Here is a 24,210-nt window from a genome sequence, read left to right as displayed (position 1 = left end):
GTAGTACATGTATCACTATTGAAGTTAATCATGATAATATAAAACTTTATCTCAATGAATTTTACTGTTTTACAAACTGTTGAATTTGGTCAAGGTTAAGACTTGCGCAAACTTTTTGTTTACATTAAAAACATAGGGATACCTCAGTCTCGGTTAACTTGTCAATTATGAATCGGATATAATCATTAGAATGTATATGACTTCAGTGTATCTGTGCTGTTGTACTCATACTTTGTTTCATAAAAAAAAATGACCAACGTAGATACAAGTATCTTGTCTTAAGGAGGGCTAAATCCTACTTTGTAAAGGATCACTCTTATTCAAACAAAAAATTCTCTGAAACTGACATTATTAAGGTGCTTGATTTATTGATTGACAACATATTTGTTACGTTCTGAAGACGTGTTTTTAACAGACTGTCGGCATTCCAATGGGTACAAATTGTGCCCATCTTCTTGCCGACTTGTTTTTTTATTATTATGAGGCTGACTTCATACAAGAGCTTCTTAGTGAGAAATACAAGAAGTTAGCAATATCCTTTAACTCTACTTTCCGCCGTATAGATGATGTTCTTTCACTAAATAATTCAAAATTTTGTGACAATGTTTAACGCATTTATCCCATCTAACTAGATATAAAGGAAACTATAGATACAGTTAAGTCGACTTCATATCGTGACTTGCATCTAGAAATTGACAATGAGGGTCGGTTGAAAGCAAAACTTTACGACAAAAGAGATGATTTCAACTTTCCAATTGTGAACTTTCCATTTCTCAAAAGCACCATTCCAGCAGCACCTGTATACGGGGTATATATCTTCCAATTGATAAAATATTTTAGTGCTTGCATTTCCTATCATGATTTTCCCGATGGAGGGTTGCTGCTCACAAGGAAGCTATTAAACCAAGAGTTCCAAATGATGGAAGTTGGAAACATCTCTTTGTAAATTTTACGGACGACATCACGAGTTGGTTGACCGTTATGGAATAACCGTTTCACAAATGATATCGGATATGTTCCTTACGTCGTAGCTACAATCCCCTTCCCTTTCATGAATGTGACCTACCGAATTAGACTATTTACTGGATTTGTTATCATATTAGCAACACGACGGGTGACACATGTGGACCAGGATCTACTTACCCACCCGGAGCACCTGAGATCACCCCTAGTTTTTTGTAGGGTTCGTGTTGCTTATTCTTTAGTTTTCTATGTTGTGTCATGTGCACTATCGTTTGTCTGTTTGTCTTTTTTCATTTTTAGCCATGGCGTTGTCAGTTTATTTTAGATTTATGAGTTTGACTGTCCCTCTGGTAGTTTAGTTCAAACATATTTTTTTTGCAAAAGTAGCAAAACGGATTGGACACAAGTTATATCAACATTATAGACGTCCTCTTCCAATATAAATATAAACACAAAGTACATTAGATAATGGTGAAAAAGCTCACATAGTAGTAATGCATCTAATACATACTTCAAACAGAAATAAAAAGAAAAAACCCAATATAATAAGGAATAATAATGAAACAACTGGACTGGAGTGAAAGGTTGTAAAGTAGAAATTTAGAATGTTGATTGTTATACCCCCGCTTTAAAAAAGGGGGGTTTACTGTTTAACCTCTTTCTGTCCTTCCGTCAGTCCGTCAATCCGTCAGTCAGTCCGTCCGTCCCATAAATATTTTTCGTCGCATTTTTCTCAGGAACTACAATACAAGGATTTCTGAAATTTGGTTTCAGGGTTTATCTAAGTCACCTATACCGTGTGATGCGTTTTCAGATTGATCACTTGACAACTTCCGGTTTATCAAACACTTGTATGAGTTTACACATGATAGCCTAGTTGAAAATGTTCGTCACATTTTTCTCAGGAACTGCAATACAAGGATTTCTGAAATTTGTTTTCAGGATTTAAATAAGTCAGATATAACGTGTGATGCGTTTTCAGATTCATCACTCGACAACTTCCTGTTTACCGAACACTTGCATATTTTAACACTATTTATATTATCCACTTGCGGCGGGGGTATCATCAGTGAGCAGTAGCTCGCAGTTTCACTTGTTTTAAATCTTTGTGTTATTCTGATATAAGATTGTACGGACTCTAAAAATGTCTTGCTAAAAAGAAAGGTCACCGTCACCAGCTAATAGAAGCTCAATGGATATAACATAATTTTCTAATTTTGAAAGTAGTATTTCTCTTGCTTCGTTGTGAAAAGCACACTCTAAAAAATAGTGTATACTATTCTCAACAGGGTGGCCACAGCTGCATACGGGACTTGGCTTAATATTAACACGATGTAAATCTGAATTTAAAGAACTGCACATATTTCTCAAACGTGTATGAATGATCATAGTAGTAGATGGGAAAAATTATTTTATAGTTATGTCTAGTCTATAACCGGGTACTACATAATTATTACTGTTTCGCAAATCGTAGTTAGATACTTGACCAACCAGCAGGGTGCATTACATCACAGAGATAATCAGGGGCAGTCCCATTATGTAAAGAAAAGAACATATTGAGCTTTCTGGATTTTTTTCTGTCCACAAGCAATTGCCAGCCAGTTTCAAAATATATAGCAAACACGGGCAACCCAGTTACTAACCTGCCTGCTTCTAACTGAACATGTTCTAAATTGTCAGCTTTTTGTTTAGTACAACCATCCCTTAACTCACATGCATATTCCACAACGGGTCTTATAAAACTGAAATATATACGAGCAAGATAATTTCTATTCAATACATATTTCAATTTTTTAAGAACATTTAATCTTGTGCTTGCACCCTCTGATATGTTTCGTCCCTCTTTTGTACCCTTTATTGAGATGTGTATATATGTAAAAGCTCTGTTAGACGTAATATCAACTTAACTTGTATGACATAAGGATCGAAGGCAAAATGATGAGTTAATGTCTATCAAAAGATGGATATATCCCATACAGTTTTGTATCTTACGTGGTCAAAACCCTGGATCCATTTTATGGTAAGTGTCAAATTTTTCTGAAAATTTGCATTTTCCTGTTCAAGCAGAGGTCCCCTTTTCCCCAAAAGTGACATACCGTATTTAACATACATGTTTTGTGCTTACATGAGTAACACGACAGGTGCCACATATGGACCAGGATCTGCTTACCGTCCTAGAGCACCCAGAATGACCCCCTTGGTGTTTGATTTGGTTTGTGTTTCTAAGTCATTAGTACTTCTCTTACAGGTATCATGAACGAACACTCCAGAACCCAAGACACATCTGATGATAAATACCTTTTTGACATAAAGAAAACGACGTACTGGGAATTATACGGAGTAAAACGGTTTCCGTACCGTGGAAAGCGTAAGTTTACACCATTACTTTCCCAATCTTCAGATGGGGGAATGGTGATCTCAAATGATGTTTTTGGACTAACAATTTATCAGTTTGAACGAATGTACAAAGCTTGTTTAGAAAGAAGGAAAACAAAAGAACATTGGATACTGAACCTTAGATATCCCGACAAATCTTCCATAGAATATCTGGAATACTTAGAGAATTGTACAGATAGGAATAAAGGTAATATATTTGTATTAATAATGCAATCTTGGTTACATGTACGCCCAATACGCGATTAAAGCTCGTTGTGCACACATAACAGATAGGATTGACAGGTTGAATGCATCCAAAATTACTAGCGTATTGGCATCGTACATGATTTTTTGATACGACTGGCGTACCTCGGAGCTATACGCTGATGTGTGACGCCGATATAGAACTAAAAAAAAGACCTATAATTGTTAATTTCCGTGTCATTTTGTGAAGAGTTGTCTCATTGGCAATTATATCACATCTTCTTTTTAGCATATCTGGTCCGAAGGGCCAAGTGAGCTTTTCTCATCACTTGGCGTCCGTCGTCTGTCGTTGTCCGTCGTCGTTAACTTTTACAAAAATCTTCTCCTCTGAAACTACTCAGCCGAATCAAACCAAACTTGATCACAATCATCATTGGGGTATCAAGTTTAAAAAATATGTCCGGTGACCCGGCCTACAAACTAAGATGGCTGCCATTGTTAAACATAGAACATAGGGGTAAAATGCAGTTTTTGGATTATTACTAAAAAAACAAAGCATTTAGAGCAAATCTGACATGAGGGTAAACTTGTTTGTCAGGTCAAGATCTATCTGCCCTGAAACTTTCAGATGAATCGGACAATCCATTGTTGGGTTGCAACCCTAAATTAGTAATTTCAAGGAAATTTTGCCGTTTTTGGTAATTATCTTGAATTTTATTATAGAAAGAGATAAACTGTAAGCAGCAGTAATGTTCAGCAAAGTAGGATTCACGAATACATTGTCAGTCAACATGACCCCTTTAGGAGAAGGTGTTTTCTTACTCAATTCGTAAAGCATTACACAAGATACATTCTTCTAGCATAGTACTCAGCATATTTTTATAACAAAACTAAAGAAGCATGATAATTATGTAACACTTTGTACTCAATCGGATGAGTTAGAATAAGTATTCTTACTCAATCAAAAGTAGATTAGACCGGAACCATATTATGATATGTAAAGTTGTGTCCCTACTCATTGAGATGCATTTGGGACAAGCTTGGGATCTCGGGCATTTGATTGAGAAATTGTAGCCCTCTAGTAGCCCATCATCGTGTATATTTTTATAGCATAGCACTAAGTACTTTGTTAAAACTTTACAAAAGGGAAACTCGAATTACATAGAATTTACAACTCAATTGGATGAATGAGAAGCTGTGCAATTACAATTTCTCCAGTGTCAAATATGTCATGCAGGTTGATCACTGGAAATATTAAACAATGCATACAATAGATAGGTCTTGTAATATACGACGTTCTGGAAGATGACCGGGGAATAATCGATTGCCAGCGGATAATGTGGGTATATTGGATAAGGACAATTGTGTTATTAAACAGACCATAAGCCTTAGGATTTAACGACTACGTTATAAAACTTTCTACTCAGCTAAAATGACAACATACTTGGAAAAGGTTGTATTACGGTTAGATACACTATTGCACTAGGTTAAGAGGGATTTTTTGCTCAAGTAAACATATTTAATACTGCTAAATTATGTATGTATCTAAGACAAGACAGGAGCATGTTATATAATTGTTGTCGGATCAGACACTGTTGTTCTTTTATTGTTTTTTACATACATCAGGCCGTTAAATTATTTCGTCTGCATTTTTTTTTTCTGTTTTCTTTTTTTTACCCTTTCTTGCTTTCTATGCAGGTATAGGTTTTGTTCGTTGTTAAAGGGGCACATGGTGACCTGTACATGTAAAGAACAACGGCATGTGGATATTTGGGCTCGTTTGCATTTATATCACATATCTGGATGTTTCTAATAAATGGAACAATGGGCGTTAGTTAGTCAAGGTTAATTCTTATTTTATCTACATGTATCTTCTTATTTCCTTTACTTTCTGTATATTTAACCTAGTTCACATCACTTATGATAGATATCTATCTATTTATTTGTAAATTTATTAGCCAATACAAAATTCTCCATTACTTTTATTATAGATTTCGTGGAGGAAGTTTTTTTCTTTCGTTTTTCTCTTCCTGAAACTGCAGTGAATATTCATTGAGGTGGCGAGGTAATTAGTTGTTAAGCTGTAAATGTATCGCTATTGAAGTTAATGTCAACTTTATCTCATTGCAGTTAATGCATCTTCATTGACGGGAATGTACATATCTCATTGCTATAACCATGTTTCCATGGAATGTTATGTAAACTTAATGCAATTGCAGTAATGGTATCTCCATTGAAAGTAATGTAAACTTGATCTCGCTACAGTACATGTATCGCCATTGACAGTGATACAGACGTTATATAATTGTAGTACATGTATCACTATTGAAGTTAATCATGATAATATAAAACTTTATCTCAATGAATTTTACTGTTTTACAAACTGTTGAATTTGGTCAAGGTTAAGACTTGCGCAAACTTTTTGTTTACATTAAAAACATAGGGATACCTCAGTCTCGGTTAACTTGTCAATTATGAATCGGATATAATCATTAGAATGTATATGACTTCAGTGTATCTGTGCTGTTGTACTCATACTTTGTTTCATAAAAAAAAATGACCAACGTAGATACAAGTATCTTGTCTTAAGGAGGGCTAAATCCTACTTTGTAAAGGATCACTCTTATTCAAACAAAAAATTCTCTGAAACTGACATTATTAAGGTGCTTGATTTATTGATTGACAACATATTTGTTACGTTCTGAAGACGTGTTTTTAACAGACTGTCGGCATTCCAATGGGTACAAATTGTGCCCATCTTCTTGCCGACTTGTTTTTTTATTATTATGAGGCTGACTTCATACAAGAGCTTCTTAGTGAGAAATACAAGAAGTTAGCAATATCCTTTAACTCTACTTTCCGCCGTATAGATGATGTTCTTTCACTAAATAATTCAAAATTTTGTGACAATGTTTAACGCATTTATCCCATCTAACTAGATATAAAGGAAACTATAGATACAGTTAAGTCGACTTCATATCGTGACTTGCATCTAGAAATTGACAATGAGGGTCGGTTGAAAGCAAAACTTTACGACAAAAGAGATGATTTCAACTTTCCAATTGTGAACTTTCCATTTCTCAAAAGCACCATTCCAGCAGCACCTGTATACGGGGTATATATCTTCCAATTGATAAAATATTTCCGTGCTTGCATTTCCTATCATGATTTTCCCGATGGAGGGTTGCTGCTCACAAGGAAGCTATTAAACCAAGAGTTCCAAATGATGGAAGTTGGAAACATCTCTTTGTAAATTTTACGGACGACATCACGAGTTGGTTGACCGTTATGGAATAACCGTTTCACAAATGATATCGGATATGTTCCTTACGTCGTAGCTACAATCCCCTTCCCTTTCATGAATGTGACCTACCGAATTAGACTATTTACTGGATTTGTTATCATATTAGCAACACGACGGGTGACACATGTGGACCAGGATCTACTTACCCACCCGGAGCACCTGAGATCACCCCTAGTTTTTTGTAGGGTTCGTGTTGCTTATTCTTTAGTTTTCTATGTTGTGTCATGTGCACTATCGTTTGTCTGTTTGTCTTTTTTCATTTTTAGCCATAGCGTTGTCAGTTTATTTTAGATTTATGAGTTTGACTGTCCCTCTGGTAGTTTAGTTCAAACATATTTTTTTTGCAAAAGTAGCAAAACGGATTGGACACAAGTTATATCAACATTATAGACGTCCTCTTCCAATATAAATATAAACACAAAGTACATTAGATAATGGTGAAAAAGCTCACATAGTAGTAATGCATCTAATACATACTTCAAACAGAAATAAAAAGAAAAAACCCAATATAATAAGGAATAATAATGAAACAACTGGACTGGAGTGAAAGGTTGTAAAGTAGAAATTTAGAATGTTGATTGTTATACCCCCGCTTTAAAAAAGGGGGGTTTACTGTTTAACCTCTTTCTGTCCTTCCGTCAGTCCGTCAATCCGTCAGTCAGTCCGTCCGTCCCATAAATATTTTTCGTCGCATTTTTCTCAGGAACTACAATACAAGGATTTCTGAAATTTGGTTTCAGGGTTTATCTAAGTCACCTATACCGTGTGATGCGTTTTCAGATTGATCACTTGACAACTTCCGGTTTATCAAACACTTGTATGAGTTTACACATGATAGCCTAGTTGAAAATGTTCGTCACATTTTTCTCAGGAACTGCAATACAAGGATTTCTGAAATTTGTTTTCAGGATTTAAATAAGTCAGATATAACGTGTGATGCGTTTTCAGATTCATCACTCGACAACTTCCTGTTTACCGAACACTTGCATATTTTAACACTATTTATATTATCCACTTGCGGCGGGGGTATCATCAGTGAGCAGTAGCTCGCAGTTTCACTTGTTTTAAATCTTTGTGTTATTCTGATATAAGATTGTACGGACTCTAAAAATGTCTTGCTAAAAAGAAAGGTCACCGTCACCAGCTAATAGAAGCTCAATGGATATAACATAATTTTCTAATTTTGAAAGCAGTATTTCTCTTGCTTCGTTGTGAAAAGCGCACTCTAAAAAATAGTGTATACTATTCTCAACAGGGTGGCCACAGCTGCATACGGGACTTGGCTTAATATTAACACGATGTAAATCTGAATTTAAAGAACTGCACATATTTCTCAAACGTGTATGAATGATCATAGTAGTAGATGGGAAAAATTATTTTATAGTTATGTCTAGTCTATAACCGGGTACTACATAATTATTACTGTTTCGCAAATCGTAGTTAGATACTTGACCAACCAGCAGGGTGCATTACATCACAGAGATAATCAGGGGCAGTCCCATTATGTAAAGAAAAGAACATATTGAGCTTTCTGGATTTTTTTCTGTCCACAAGCAATTGCCAGCCAGTTTCAAAATATATAGCAAACACGGGCAACCCAGTTACTAACCTGCCTGCTTCTAACTGAACATGTTCTAAATTGTCAGCTTTTTGTTTAGTACAACCATCCCTTAACTCACATGCATATTCCATAACGGGTCTTATAAAACTGAAATATATACGAGCAAGATAATTTCTATTCAATACATATTTCAATTTTTTAAGAACATTTAATCTTGTGCTTGCACCCTCTGATATGTTTCGTCCCTCTTTTGTACCCTTTATTGAGATGTGTATATATGTAAAAGCTCTGTTAGACGTAATATCAACTTAACTTGTATGACATAAGGATCGAAGGCAAAATGATGAGTTAATGTCTATCAAAAGATGGATATATCCCATACAGTTTTGTATCTTACGTGGTCAAAACCCTGGATCCATTTTATGGTAAGTGTCAAATTTTTCTGAAAATTTGCATTTTCCTGTTCAAGCAGAGGTCCCCTTTTCCCCAAAAGTGACATACCGTATTTAACATACATGTTTTGTGCTTACATGAGTAACACGACAGGTGCCACATATGGACCAGGATCTGCTTACCGTCCTAGAGCACCCAGAATGACCCCCTTGGTGTTTGATTTGGTTTGTGTTTCTAAATCATTAGTACTTCTCTTACAGGTATCATGAACGAACACTCCAGAACCCAAGACACATCTGATGATAAATACCTTTTTGACATAAAGAAAACGACGTACTGGGAATTATACGGAGTAAAACGGTTTCCGTACCGTGGAAAGCGTAAGTTTACACCATTACTTTCCCAATCTTCAGATGGGGGAATGGTGATCTCAAATGATGTTTTTGGACTAACAATTTATCAGTTTGAACGAATGTACAAAGCTTGTTTAGAAAGAAGGAAAACAAAAGAACATTGGATACTGAACCTTAGATATCCCGACAAATCTTCCATAGAATATCTGGAATACTTAGAGAATTGTACAGATAGGAATAAAGGTAATATATTTGTATTAATAATGCAATCTTGGTTACATGTACGCCCAATACGCGATTAAAGCTCGTTGTGCACACATAACAGATAGGATTGACAGGTTGAATGCATCCAAAATTACTAGCGTATTGGCATCGTACATGATTTTTTGATACGACTGGCGTACCTCGGAGCTATACGCTGATGTGTGACGCCGATATAGAACTAAAAAAAAGACCTATAATTGTTAATTTCCGTGTCATTTTGTGAAGAGTTGTCTCATTGGCAATTATATCACATCTTCTTTTTAGCATATCTGGTCCGAAGGGCCAAGTGAGCTTTTCTCATCACTTGGCGTCCGTCGTCTGTCGTTGTCCGTCGTCGTTAACTTTTACAAAAATCTTCTCCTCTGAAACTACTCAGCCGAATCAAACCAAACTTGATCACAATCATCATTGGGGTATCAAGTTTAAAAAATATGTCCGGTGACCCGGCCTACAAACTAAGATGGCTGCCATTGTTAAACATAGAACATAGGGGTAAAATGCAGTTTTTGGATTATTACTAAAAAAACAAAGCATTTAGAGCAAATCTGACATGAGGGTAAACTTGTTTGTCAGGTCAAGATCTATCTGCCCTGAAACTTTCAGATGAATCGGACAATCCATTGTTGGGTTGCAACCCTAAATTAGTAATTTCAAGGAAATTTTGCCGTTTTTGGTAATTATCTTGAATTTTATTATAGAAAGAGATAAACTGTAAGCAGCAGTAATGTTCAGCAAAGTAGGATTCACGAATACATTGTCAGTCAACATGACCCCTTTAGGAGTTATTATCATGCTTGTTCACACTGCTCCAACAAAGGAGAGATTAAAATTGACACTCCGTAAATTTGATTGACACCACAAAGAATTAGCGGATCCATACAATATATTTGACCAAACTAGACACATCTGAAAAAGTTTAGACCTCAACGCCAAGTGATTTCATATTTTAAATTGTAAAAAATGACAACAAAATGACGTCATTTGATTTGTAAAACATTTTTACCACATGGTAGATTGTGGTTTGTCATTATGTCGTCTAATCTTTTGATTACAATGCGTGACTTATTCCCGATTGTGACTGTTTTGCTGAGTGTGAATTCACATAACTATAAGACGTGTTACGGTACTTGTCAATCCCAAATTCATGTATTTAGTTTAAATGTTTAATTTTATATTTGTAATCCTCATCGGATTTTGTCAAATGTGTTGACGTCTTTCCTATTATATTTATTTGTTATGGTATAGAAAATTAGTCATCGCCTTCATTAATTAGATTTGATTTTCTTCAAAGTAATCAGTACGATATTTTACGTTTGAAGTTAGATTCAAAACAAACCGGACATATCGTTAAACTATAGTCAATTGCTACCTTAGTTTGCTATTAAAAAGTATTGAAATGTGCTTTGTTATTTAACACAATATCAGTATTTAGTTCAAAAATAATCTTATATCAATCCTAATTCTATCTAATTCATTCAAATGTGACGTCATTTTTTATTTTTTTATGATCTGTTTTACAAATTTAAATGACGTCATTTTTTTGTCATTTTGTACAATTTCAAATATGACATATATTGGCGTTGAGGTATAAACTTATTTGGATGTGTCTACTTCTTGTGTTGCAAATGTCTGGTTATGAAATGTATTTCAGTTGTGTCCTGGAATTACAATTGGGAATGGAAATGGGGAATGTGTCAAAGAGACAACAACCCATCCATAGAAAAAAACAACAGTATAAGGTCACCAACAGGTCTTCAATGTAGCGAGAAATTCCCGCACTCGGAGGAGTCCTTCAGCTGGCCACTAAACAAATATATACCAGTTCAGTGAAAAAGAACGCCTTACTAATTTCAAAATAGTACATAAGAAACAAAATAATATAAATAATACAAGGCCAGAGGCTCCTGACTTAGAACAGGTGCAACAATGTGGCTGGGTTAAACATTTTTGTGATATTTCAACCCTCCCCCTATACCTCTAGCCAATGCAGAAAAAGTAAAATCACAAAAATACTGAACTTAGAGGAAAATCAATTCGGAAAGTCCATAATCACATGGTAAAATCAATAAACAAAACGCATCAAAAACGACTGAACTCTTAACAGATTCAAAATCACTAATATAAGCATGCAATTTATCAAGTACTTCCAGCGAGTTCTTGACACTCCAAAAGTAATTAATTCCACTATTTTCAAAGGCGTTATTTGAACAATTTATTATCAGAGTTTTGATTGTACCAAGTGTGCTGGTAAGAAGAAAAGACAATTTAGTAGTGAAAAAATGGATTCAATACGAAATAAATAAATATTTGTAAGGTGTTTTGTGTAGCTTCGGAAGCCAATACATAGTTGGGACTTTCATTGTATTTGGTTCTGCTTGTAAAGCGGTAGCTAAAAGTTTATGTTTGTTTTAGATGTCGTTTTCGGAAAATGGAGTCAGTTGGAAGGTTGGTGAATTGGTGATTTTTTTCTGAATCCCCATGTAAAATTTACGTCAAACAATAACAATATTATTAGCAGCTTAATCGACAGGGACAACTTGGCTAGTCGCAGTCCTTAGTATTTTGAATAGTAATTTTATAAAATTCACAGTTTGCGAAAGTATAAATTATTCTAAATGATAGTGTTGTTCTGGTAACTAACAGAAAACCTGGCCGTTTTGGCAACAACTGGTTTGATCTTTTGGTCCTTGATTCTGTTCAACTTTGTACTTGTTTCGGCTTTCACAATTTTGTATCTGGGTGTTACTAGTAGGTCTTTTGTAGACAAAATGCACTTATGACGTATTAAAATTTTGAACTTGTTGCCTTTTGTTGGCTGTTGTTCGTGTGTTTCCTTGTCAAGTGTGTCCTCCGATTTGTTTATGTTATAGTCCTGTGGTGTTGCGTTGTCATTTTGATGTTATATTTCACGTGGCCATCAAAGAGGGGGGTTTGGCATGCCACAATATCAGGTTCAACCCACCATTTTTTCCTTTTGTGCGTGTTACATTTTAACGTTGTGTCGTTCGTTTTCTCTTATTGTTGAGTGTAAATTCACATTGCGATGACGTGTCACGATACTTGTCTATCACAAATTCATGTATTTGATTTTGATGTTATATTTGTTATTCTCTTGGGATTTTGTCTGATGCTTGGTACGTTTCTGTGTGTGTTACATTGTTAGGTTACTGCCCCTGAATTGGTAATTTTAAGGAAATTTCGCCGTTTTTTGTTATTTACTTGAATATTTTCATAGATAGAGATAAATTGTAAACAGCAAAATAAGACCTAAAAAAATGTCAATATGGTTGAAATGGTCAATTGACCCCCTAAGGAGTTATTGTCCTTTATAGTCCTATATTAAAATAAATCAAAAATTCATATTATTAAAATAGCTACCTTCGGGATCGTTTAGCGAGTTAAATGGTGCGAGACTACTTAAACATTTCTACATGCTAAACTGTTGAAAAATATGATCATGCGACTTATTAAAATGACTAGTCAATTAAGTGATCATGCTAAAAAAAAATTAAAATGTTCGTAGTAAGCGGCGAGAAATAAGATCCTTTGCACTTTTCCATCCCAAAACCTTGATAAAAAATTAATATGTTCTTGATTTCATCATTTCCGTTCAAAATATTGAATATAAGTTGTCGTACAGAATTCGTTTTGCCTAACTAAATCATTTAATTTTAGTGGTCTACTAATGGACTATTGCTCTTTAACTTTCAACGCCACGTCTATATTTTATAGAACAAAAATATATGATAGGATTTCCAATGAGACAACTATTCCCAAGAGACCAAATGACACTTACAATTTTTCACATTTGAGAGAAGTTTTTTAGTGGTTTTTAATGTCATCTTTGTGTTTTATATTTTCAAATAGGTTGCTATCTTTGTGACTCTCTAGAGAAATTACAACTTTTCAGATTAACCCGAGTTAATCATCAACAAGTCAGCCTAACCAATTAATAAATGTATATGAATATATTGAATATACCAACAACAATTGCCATAGTTCGACAAATGTATCTTAAATCACACGTTCAAACTATGATTTATCTTGTGTTTTTGGGATATCTATGTTTTACAGAGTATACATATTCTTTTGTTGTGCCACCAGCTTACGAACCAGGTATTGTTTTAATGATAATTTCTGTGTTGCCTTTAATGTTCGTATTATACATAACAAAACGCTCATGTGGACAGTTGTAGCATTGACAATTATACCACATCTTCTTTCTTATAATAACTGTGAGATTTTGAAAATTTATTTTAAATTGAAATATCATCATGCATGTTCATGAGCTTATTTAAAAAATATGAAACAAATATCGAACTCTAGAACAAATTCATATTGGGGAAAACCATGATAACTGTCAATTTCCAATTCGAAAATTGGTCAGCAACCCCACCAGACATTATAAGTTAATTCAAAATTAACTGACATCCAGTTGCCAGAGCTGTGTATACATAAATCACAGATATACAACAAAACTTATTTAAACCTTTAAAAGAAAACATATACATTAATCAATCAAAGACGGCAATACAAAAGGTGTTCTCGACACATTCTGTTTTTTGTCGTTAATGGTAGGTTTGCTCAATAAGATAGAAATTATGAATGTTAGAGTACACAAAATAGAAACAACACTGTAAAAAACGCATTGTGTGTAAAACACCCCCCTCCCTGCACCAACATTGTCGTGGTTTAAATTTAAATGTATAACAAAACATAACAGAACGAAAAAATTAAAAGGAAAAAATAAACAACTTGATCCCCTATTATCTATAAACTTAGACAATCTTGTAGTTATCGTTTATATTTTACTGTCAACATCTTATTTTAGATAAACATTTTTTTTTTAATTCAAGCAAACAAACAACAGTTTACAAAACAAAGCATCACAACCGTACGAATAAACAACACAAACCAACCAAAAATATGGGTTAATGTCAGGTGCTCCGTGATCAGGTGGTACTGCACATGGGACAACCACTAAAATGAGCGTGCGTTATACCTTCATTCTGAATGAAATATCAAAAATAATCATGTGTTGTTATTTTTTTACTTTCTTGGCACATATTACTTTTAAGAAATGTTAAGGTGTAATTGAATCCAACAATTATTTAGTCGTTACGTCTAATTAGATATTACACACGATTTTTCAAACTATATTCATTAGCTAATTACCAACATAGTCTTGAAATACGTGTGATGAAGCTATAGTAGTTAAACGATCATCAAATCTCAAGTATTCTAGTAGTCATATATATCCATGGTTCATAAATCCTGAGAGTTTCTGATGGTATAAATCAACAACAGTCTATGGAAGCACATAATCTATTTAATGTCATTATCATTTTTCTATCACTGGGTTAATTGTTCTACTATTGTACAGATACTTTTCAGCACTCATAACGAAGGTACACCAAGAAGAGCAAGAAGAGCATTTCGAAAACACAAAATATATAAAGTGACGACAAAGTTTCTTAGTTGATAAATTAAGACATGATGAAATGACTAAGATTTCTACTCACTCAGGCAAAATATCTTACACGAATTTGTATTTTCTGTAGTTGTTCCTTCAATTCACATTATATGTAATAATAATAATAATAATAAATGATGTTAACTATACTCGAAAAAAATGAAATTTTAAAATTCAACTGGAATGTCGATTCTTTTTTTAATAAGTCACATATAATAGAATTTACAGTGGCCGCAATATACAGATAGTTTGAGACACGTTTAGGGCACGTTGTATACGCTTCGAGATCGATCGATCGTTCAAACGTATGCGGGTGTGTTTGTACCATTTGTATACAAATATAACCAAGCTTCTTTTCATTTTGCAGTATGTCCAGGTATAGAATGCTTGCCTACCCAAGAGATCAATATTTCCACGTGTAGATGTATCTGTAAGGAGAATTCTAAACCTTGTGCTAATGGTACGTGTTTAGTTATTATAAAATCAAAGTACTGAAAAACTAAATATCAGAGGACCTCAAGTTATGTTGAATTATTGATAAATGACAGGTCTTCATGTAATACCGGCCAGACAGATATGGTCACCTTACAGGAGAGTACACATAATAGAATATGCTATCATATCTGAGATACTCACTTGAACTAGGAAACTTAACTCTGTGAATTATCAACGACCACATTGTCAAATAAGAACTGTTATATTGGCATAATGACCATATAGATAAACACATAAACAAATCTTTATCGATAACTTATAATAGAGAATTAACATAGCAAACAATTCTTCGAGTAACTATATAGTCACTCACTGAACTATGAAAAAGAGGTTCGAGACAATCATATTAAAACAATAAAATTGTAATATTGGGGTGAAAGATACCAGATGAACAGCAAACTCATCGAAAATAAACAATACCATGACTAAAACTAAAAAAGACATACAGACAAATAATAGTACACTAGAAACAACATAGAAAACCAAAGGCTGAACAACACGAACCCCACCAAAACTTAGGGATGATCTCAGGTGCTCAAGGATGGGTTAGCAGATCCTGCTCTGCATTGTAGTATGCAGGTCTTCTTTAATCATTTAGCTTTTGGATCAATTTATAATGTTAGCACAACAGGATAACTGTCCCTTATTCTAGATGTGTGTTGCAGTCCACACAAACTTTTCAATTATTCATAAATAGCTTCACTGAGTAATCTTTGTTTTATTGTAACACTTTTAATCATTTATCCATTATATTTAAAAAAAATTAGAGCCTAACGGTTCTGTTTTCAAATTATTTAATGTTTCATTGTAAATATTACAATTTATTATATGTTAATAGCCTTACGCTAATCATGTTTTTTTTTCTTCATTTTTTATGGTATTTTTGTTAATTGAATTTCACAACATCAGGATAGTTTTTCAACTGTTAGGTTCTTTTTTTTAATTTCTTCTGGATTAATTTCTTTGGATACCACTGGTTTAAGCAATGATAACATTTTGCACCATACATTTAGAACACATCTACCATATGAATGTGTTGGTCCTTAATATGCAGCCTGTAAAACAGGGCTTGTAATTTTTTGATGTGAAAATCTTGATTTTCTGTTCGTAAATTGATGTGGCCATCAGTTTTCTTGAGTCGTTTGTGTTTTCTCTTATTTTTGAGATATTGAGATAAGACGTGGCACGTTACTTGTCTATCCAAAATTCACGTATTTGGTTTTGATGTTATATTTATTATTCTCGTGGTGTTTTGTCTGTTGCTTGGTCCGTTTCTGTGTGTGTTGCGTTTCGTTGTTCTCCTCTAATATTTAATGCGTTTCCCTCGGTTTTAGTTTGTTACCCCAATTTTGTTTTTTGTCCATGGATTTATGAGTTTCGAACAGCGGTATACTACTGTTGCCTTTATTAATATTGTTTAACATTTCATGGCTATTTCTAACTGATTTATGTATAGTTTTTTTTTCTGATTGTTCAAATGTTATTTGGTAATCTTTATGTCTTTTCAACATTTTTTCTAGAGCTGGTGACTGATTACCAATCATACCTCCCTTTTGTTTTTTTTCATCAAAAATGACAACAGTTTGGTTTTAATTTTGATTTATGTATGTACAGTTGGGTGCAGACCAAGCATTACATAAAGTAAACGCAAGTTAACGCCGCGTGCACATATCTCGTTAGTGAACTTTAAATTTCCCGTTTACTAGTAAACGCACGTTTACTATAATTACGTTAACGTGGCCGAAATGGAAATTTCTAATGTCTACCCTTAGGCTAGTAAACGGGCGTTTACTATGTGTCCCTTTAGTCAGTAGTAAACGGGCGTTTACTTCAGAATTCTTCAAATTTATTTTTACGTGCACTTAAAAGTAAACGGGCGTTTAGTACTGATTTTACAAGTGTATTTTTACGTGCACTTGAAAGTAAACGCACGTTTACTTTTCGCGTTAACTGATTGGGTAAATTTAGAAAAAAACTTCAAGTTCATTTGCACATTTATTTTATAAAAACGAGTTAAAGTGTTAAGTCTTAATATTTTACGTATTTGTGTTTCAAACCAGAACAATTCAAAAACTCGTTTTATTCGAAATATTAAAATTACACAAAATCACTTTCATTAAGTCCATTAACTTTACTGATTGGCAGATTTTCTATATTTTCCTTTCAAAAGTTACATGTGCAAATATCGATAATTAAGAAAGAAAGGTTATCCGAGACATCGGGAGAAAATGTTTATATGATGGGATATAAACATCATGGTTTATTTTGTTTCGTTCCCCATTTATAATTGTCTCTTCGAAGTCCTAACTATGACTCGGTGCATTTAATACATTATTTTTAATAGAAATTCACCTTCTTTGCCTTGGATTAACATAATAAGATTCAGTTTTGACAAATGATAAAAAAACAACGTAAATTGTACAGTGTATTGAAAGGGATATCAATAAAGTGTAATATATATCTATATTTGTACCATCTCGTCAATTTAAATTTTAAAATATTGCTATCTTTACATGGATATTTAACTAATTTACTATGCAGCTATATATAGCGCTAATATGGTCTGTCTTTGGTTGTAATTCGAGTCAGTCTGAGGTTAGAAAACTACTAAAATTTGTTTCAATATTCAATATTTTGAATAAAAAAGGACATGCTGGCACTGTTAATTGATGCAAAAAAAATTTTTTAGTCATAATATTCAAATATTGCTACCTTTTTCATTATACAATCAATCGTTACATACAAATATAACTCATTTACTATGCGGCTATATAGATTTACATAATAAAAACCTCCTATACAAAATGATTTATAGTTCAAGCAATCTAAAGTCAAACACATTTATTAAAAATAATTTAAATACATGCAGAACTTATCATGTTGGGCCAAAGACGATAAGTATATATAAAGTCAATTAGCAATTGTCTATATTTATAACAACAAAAAAAAAAAAGAAAAACCCTTAAAAAAAATACGAAAACTTTTTTCTTTCAAAAATAATTGAAGTATGAACACGAAAAAACACCAGTAGCACTGACACCAATACGTATTAAAGAAGAGGGACAAAAGATATCAAAGGGACAGTCAAACTCATAAATCTAAAACAAACTGACTATGCCATGGCTAAAAATGAAAAAGACAAACAGACAAACAATAGTACACATGACGCAACGTAGAAAACGAAAGAATAAACAACACAAAAACCCAACCAAAAACAGGGGTGATCTCAGGTGCTCCGGAAGGGTAAGCAGATCCTGCTCCACATGTGGCACCCGTCGTGTTGCTTATGTGATAACAAATCCGGTAAATAATCTAATTCAGTAGGTCACATTTATGAGTGGGAAGGGGATAAAATTAGCATCTGCCTAAAGAACACTTCATCCCGAAATTACGGTTTTTCAACATAGGTGTTGTATTTGTCCTCTAACCTTTAAATTACTTTAAACTGAATTGAAGAAAACAAATTTAACAAGTTATATCTTCAGTCTTTATTCAAAAGATTTTTTACTAAATTACTCAAAGATCATCAAAGTATACCCTGTAAAATAAACAAATATATTGTTATTATATTTGATCCTCAAACTCCCCAAATTTTTAACATAAAACCAAACATTTTCCATATATATTTAATGAACCTAGTAATGAACCCATTTTGTTTATCTCTGTATTTAAAGAAAATCGTTTGAAGTATCCATTCCAATTTTTTTTTATTTAAGTGCCTCTCTATTTCTAAATTTTTTGCCAAAAAAAAAAAAGAATATGTCACTATTACCCCCCCCCCCCCCCCCCCCCCCCCCGCCCCCTCTCTCTTTTTTGAGGTTTGCATTAAGTTTTTTTTATTATCAACCATAGATAAGTCATTTAAACAAACATATTCAACAAACACCAACCTCAATATAACATGTTAGATGGTTTATATGGTTGAAATTGTCTGCTATGATAGCAAACATGAAAATTTGCCCTACATTAACAGTTTACACCCCAAATAGGACCCATTTGAATTATCCGCCATTTATTTATAATATGTTTACCCAGAGATATTTTTTCATTAATGATTAGCTAAATACTTCATCTTTAAGTGTAGTGAATCATGTTTTGGCTATATTTCTGCAAAAAAAATGTTTTGGGGACAAAATTTGGTCGATTTTTACACTTGTTGCTAAAAATCAATAGTACATAAAATAGCTATTAGCTCTGATATTCTATACTGTATTTCACCGTATATGATTTACTTTGATAAATATATTTGTATACAGCATATTTTGTTGTTCATTTAATGATAATTATGTAAAGCTATCTGCCATAATAAATGAGCTGTTCATAATTGAAATTTGGTCATTTTGAGGTGAATTTTTCCTTGGTTGCTAAGGAAATTTATGTTCCTGAGTAACCGACAAGAAGGACTGGAATGATTAAGATTTTAAACTGATTTTTATGAAAACTGCAACTTACTTTGATGTTAGAGGTAGTTTTTCCATAACATTATTTTTTTTATGTGGCCAGCTGTTCGTTGATGCATTCAGAGAATTGATGTTAAGAAGTGCATTTGCATCTTTCCTTAGATCAATTCAGTTGTAATGTATAATTCATAGCATGGTTACTATATTTTCTGGCATTCCATAAACTTCCTACTAATCATTTTTACAAAATTTTCGTTCAAAAATATTGGAGGCGAAATAAATAAATGTATAATTCAATTCAGAAACAACATACATACATAACTCATTGATTGTTTTTAACATATTATCTTCCACCCAATTTGTATATTTCAATTTCAATATAATTGGTTTTAGGATGATTCGTTTATATATACTAGTCAACAAAAGAAACGATACACGACTTTGAAATAAAATTTATCAAAAAGTGTTACATATAAAACAAAATGATATACACTATTTTAAAAAGCTTTCATTTGCATTGTATGCACATGTGATAATGAAAATCAAAACTTTTCGGAAAGTATCTAAATTCCGTGTAAACGATCATAGGGTATAAATTAGTTTTGCGGAAAGTTGAATAAAAAATCGACACAAAATTTTCTAAGTACTAAATAAAAGTTCAAATTTGTTTAAAAATATTCAATATGCTAATCAAGTTATGTTCATGTTGTAACTAATGGGTTGACATATTGTTATATTTAATTTTTGGGAAAAAAAGTGTTTTTTGATATCTCAAAAATTGCAAAAAACATTTTTTTCATTTTTGTCTCAAATCAATGCTTTAGGTATAAAACCAACACATAGTAAATTTGAAACCTTTCGGATTAGTTTAAGATTGTTACCGCTTTTTGAATATCACTTTACACACACTGTCTATGGTAAATCAGTTGATAATGTATACATTCTAACGATTTCTCGTGGGGCCGAACTTTGCTTAACAAATAAACGAAGAAACTGTATGATTTTTAAAAACAAATTGATGGCAAACACTGTCTTTACCTTTAAATGAGAGGTTGGCATCATTAGTTGAAACTTCTGTTTTTTAAAATTGTCGTTTTATGGAAATTTTGTATAAAAAAAAATCCCGAAAAAACGTCACAAAAGCAAAACATTTTTTTGTTTAAAACGGATTTATATTTCCATAAGGATTAAGCATTACTTCCTTCAATATTGGTCCAATGAACGGAAAACTTTATCTTTAATACAGTTAACTGTATTGCGTTTAATGTCATATTTTCTTTTGCATAAATATTACAGTATATTAGCAATGTAATTGAATGTCAAGAGAAGAACTATGTTCTGTTTCAGCGACAGAGGGAGGAACTATAATAAGTGACAATACAGGGATAACATCTCATAACCAACATTTATTTACATGTGGAAATGGCGAGGTTATATCACAGCTAGCAGTTTGTGATACTAATAATGATTGTTTTGACAAGTCTGATGAAGATCATTGTAGTAAGATTATATAATCCTTATTATTTACGAACTTGTTAAATTTTATACCATGGCTAATGGAACATAGACTCTATCACTGTAACGTTGTGTTACGATATCTTTCCACTCGAGACAGTTGGATTTTGATATTTAAAGCGCGAGGCTTTTAACTGTTAAGAGTGAAAAAATATCGCAATACTCGAGTTTAAGTGGTGGAATCTGTTTCTCTAATGATTTGTACCCTTCATTTTCTAAGATTTACAGATAGCTGTGTTCTTTGTTTATTACGTCATCAGGCTTCGTCGCCTTTCAAAAGGACGTCACAATAAGAAAGTCGGAGGAAATCAAGAAAATGAAACGTCAGAATTAAATCTCGAACAATCAGTTACTACGAACATATATTTTACTAGGGAGTAGAATTCTTTTTCTCGCCCCGCTCAAGAAATGTGACAAAAGCAGCACAAAAATTAGAGAAACAAAACTCCTTGGTTTTAATAAATATAGATATAGGAAGATGTGGTATGAGTGTCAATAAGACAAATCTCCATCCAAGTAAGAATTGATAAAAGTAAACCAGTATATGTTCATATAATGTTTTACCTAAATCTATTTATTCAAAACTAGTTTCAAAAATCGTCAGAAAAGCTACTTCACTTTTAGACATTCTGAATTGGAGATGACCACAAATTTCTCTTGAAGCCGTATCAAATTTTTACGGCCATGTGCATTTCAATTTAGAAGAGATACAAACTTAAATCTAAGGAGGCATTTGAAGTTAAAAGTCTACTTGTTAAATTCCAAAGATACTAGTTAATGTTGCATTTTACTCTTGTAAAAAATATGCATTTTGCATTTTTGCATGAAAAATTGCATCCGATGTATGGGGGAGTTTTTTTTAACAGTATGTCGTCTTTATTTTATTAAAACGGGAAAAATTGATAACTATAAGAACAAATCATTTTACATTGTCATTTCGTGGACTTATATTGCAGACTATGCGGTATATACTTAGTTCGTTGTAGAAAGCCTCACGGTGACCCTTATTTGTTAATGTCATGGAGTCTCTTGTAGAGAGTTGTCTCATTGGAATTCCTACCCCATTTTCTTTTTCATATTTGTCTATATGCCCTTTTTTGCATCTTTGTTATATAATTGTTTGTTTTATAGATGATTAAGATTTTGACACAATGTTGACTACTGTATCCCTATTTTTAACATTGCTACCTATTATTTATGTGTGTTTTGTGCTTACATCGTTGGTAATATTACGGAATTTTGAACGACTGTCATAGTCAGAGGTGTACCTAGCTATAAAACCAGGTTAAATTCTTTATTTCTACATAAAAAGTCATGTTTTATGTTTTTGAGCTTTTGATTTTGGCTTTTTATTAGGGACTTTCCTGTTCAAATTATCCTCGGAGTTTAGTTCTTTAGTGATTTTACTTTTTATGCAATTATATAAAGTGAAATGTCATTGGGAGGTTGAAATGTCCCACAGTTTGAATCTTGATTGTCCTTTATTTTCATGTTCACCCAAATTTTTTAAACAGCTTTGTTATTTTATAGAATAATTCGATTATAACTTTTAGATGTTAAGAAATTATGTTCTCATTATCAGGCAAAATATGTTCAAGTTCACAGTATCAATGTGCAGATGGTACATGTATACATTTTACTTTCTACTGTGACTACATCAAACACTGCGATGATGGATCAGACGAAAATCAATGTCGTAAGTAAAATAACTATTCGAAACAAGACAACAGGATTGTGTGATGATGATTTATCTTAAGAGTTATACAATATTTTTGTCTAAAGAAAATACCATGCAGGGTGTTACACACATATAAAACAGCTAGAGACACAAACCTTTTTGAGAAATACGCCTTTTCCTTATTTAGAATGGTTGCGAATGCCTAAATTATTTTTGTTACCTTGATTTATGTCTCCTGATTCGATTTTATGATACATTCATATCGGTAAACTGTTGTCGATAATTTTTTTGGCAAAAATAATATAGATGGCATCCGGACCAGTTATAAAAATCATTAATTGCTGCCTGTGATAAAAAGTAAAACTAATGGTTTGTATTTCTGAATTTTGAAGACCTGGTTACAACAAAGCACGTATACAGATGCCTTTTTGTCTAACATTTCGCTCTAGTATTAACCTCTATCCTTGACCTTATTTCTGAAGTTATTCGATTGAGATTAAAACCACGAGAAGGCATCTGATAAACTGAGTGAGCATCAAATCTCTGTTATCGATACCCGATGACGAACAAGTTAAGGAATAATGAAAACTATAACCAGCATATGTATTGCGGTTGTCCACGATGTTATGAAAACACAGCAACGAAAACAACAGAATTTATTTGTTTGTGATGTGTAGTGTATAGTGAAATGTCAGACTCAAATTCTAGTGTTTTATTTTTTTGCGAAGTCTACTAGGATATTTCTCCTGAAAACGCAGCCTATCAGTCGTCTTATAGTTTTTTGTAATGTTGAAGGTGATATCAAATATATGAAATGTGTTTCCTAATGCAAATAGTCTAGGATGAAATCCTGTAAGTTGAAATTTCCTGACGATATTTTACCTACATGATCAAGTAGGCAAAGGAGATGAAAATAGCCTAATTATGATAATGAAATACAGTTCAAATAAGTGTGTGTATGTATGCATTTGTGTTCTCGCTATGTGATTTACATAAGTGTTATAATAAGAAGAAGGACTACATTAAATTTAGCCACAAAAATCTAATCAAAAATCAGGGTGATTTCATGTCCCCCTGGAAGTGTCGGCTTATCATTGCCACATGTTAATTAGTCCTTTCTCTAAAATGAAATGTTCTTTCTTATAAAAAAGTTATGTTTTCTTATAGGAAGGATAAGTTGTAAAGACAGCAGAGAATGGCAGTGTGACAATAAACAGTGTATTCCTTTAGT

Source organism: Mytilus trossulus, unplaced genomic scaffold (assembly GCF_036588685.1).
Source record: "Mytilus trossulus isolate FHL-02 unplaced genomic scaffold, PNRI_Mtr1.1.1.hap1 h1tg000210l__unscaffolded, whole genome shotgun sequence".
In the NCBI taxonomy this organism is placed as follows: Eukaryota; Metazoa; Mollusca; class Bivalvia; order Mytilida; family Mytilidae; genus Mytilus; species Mytilus trossulus.
Note: the sequence above shows the minus strand (reverse complement) of the source record.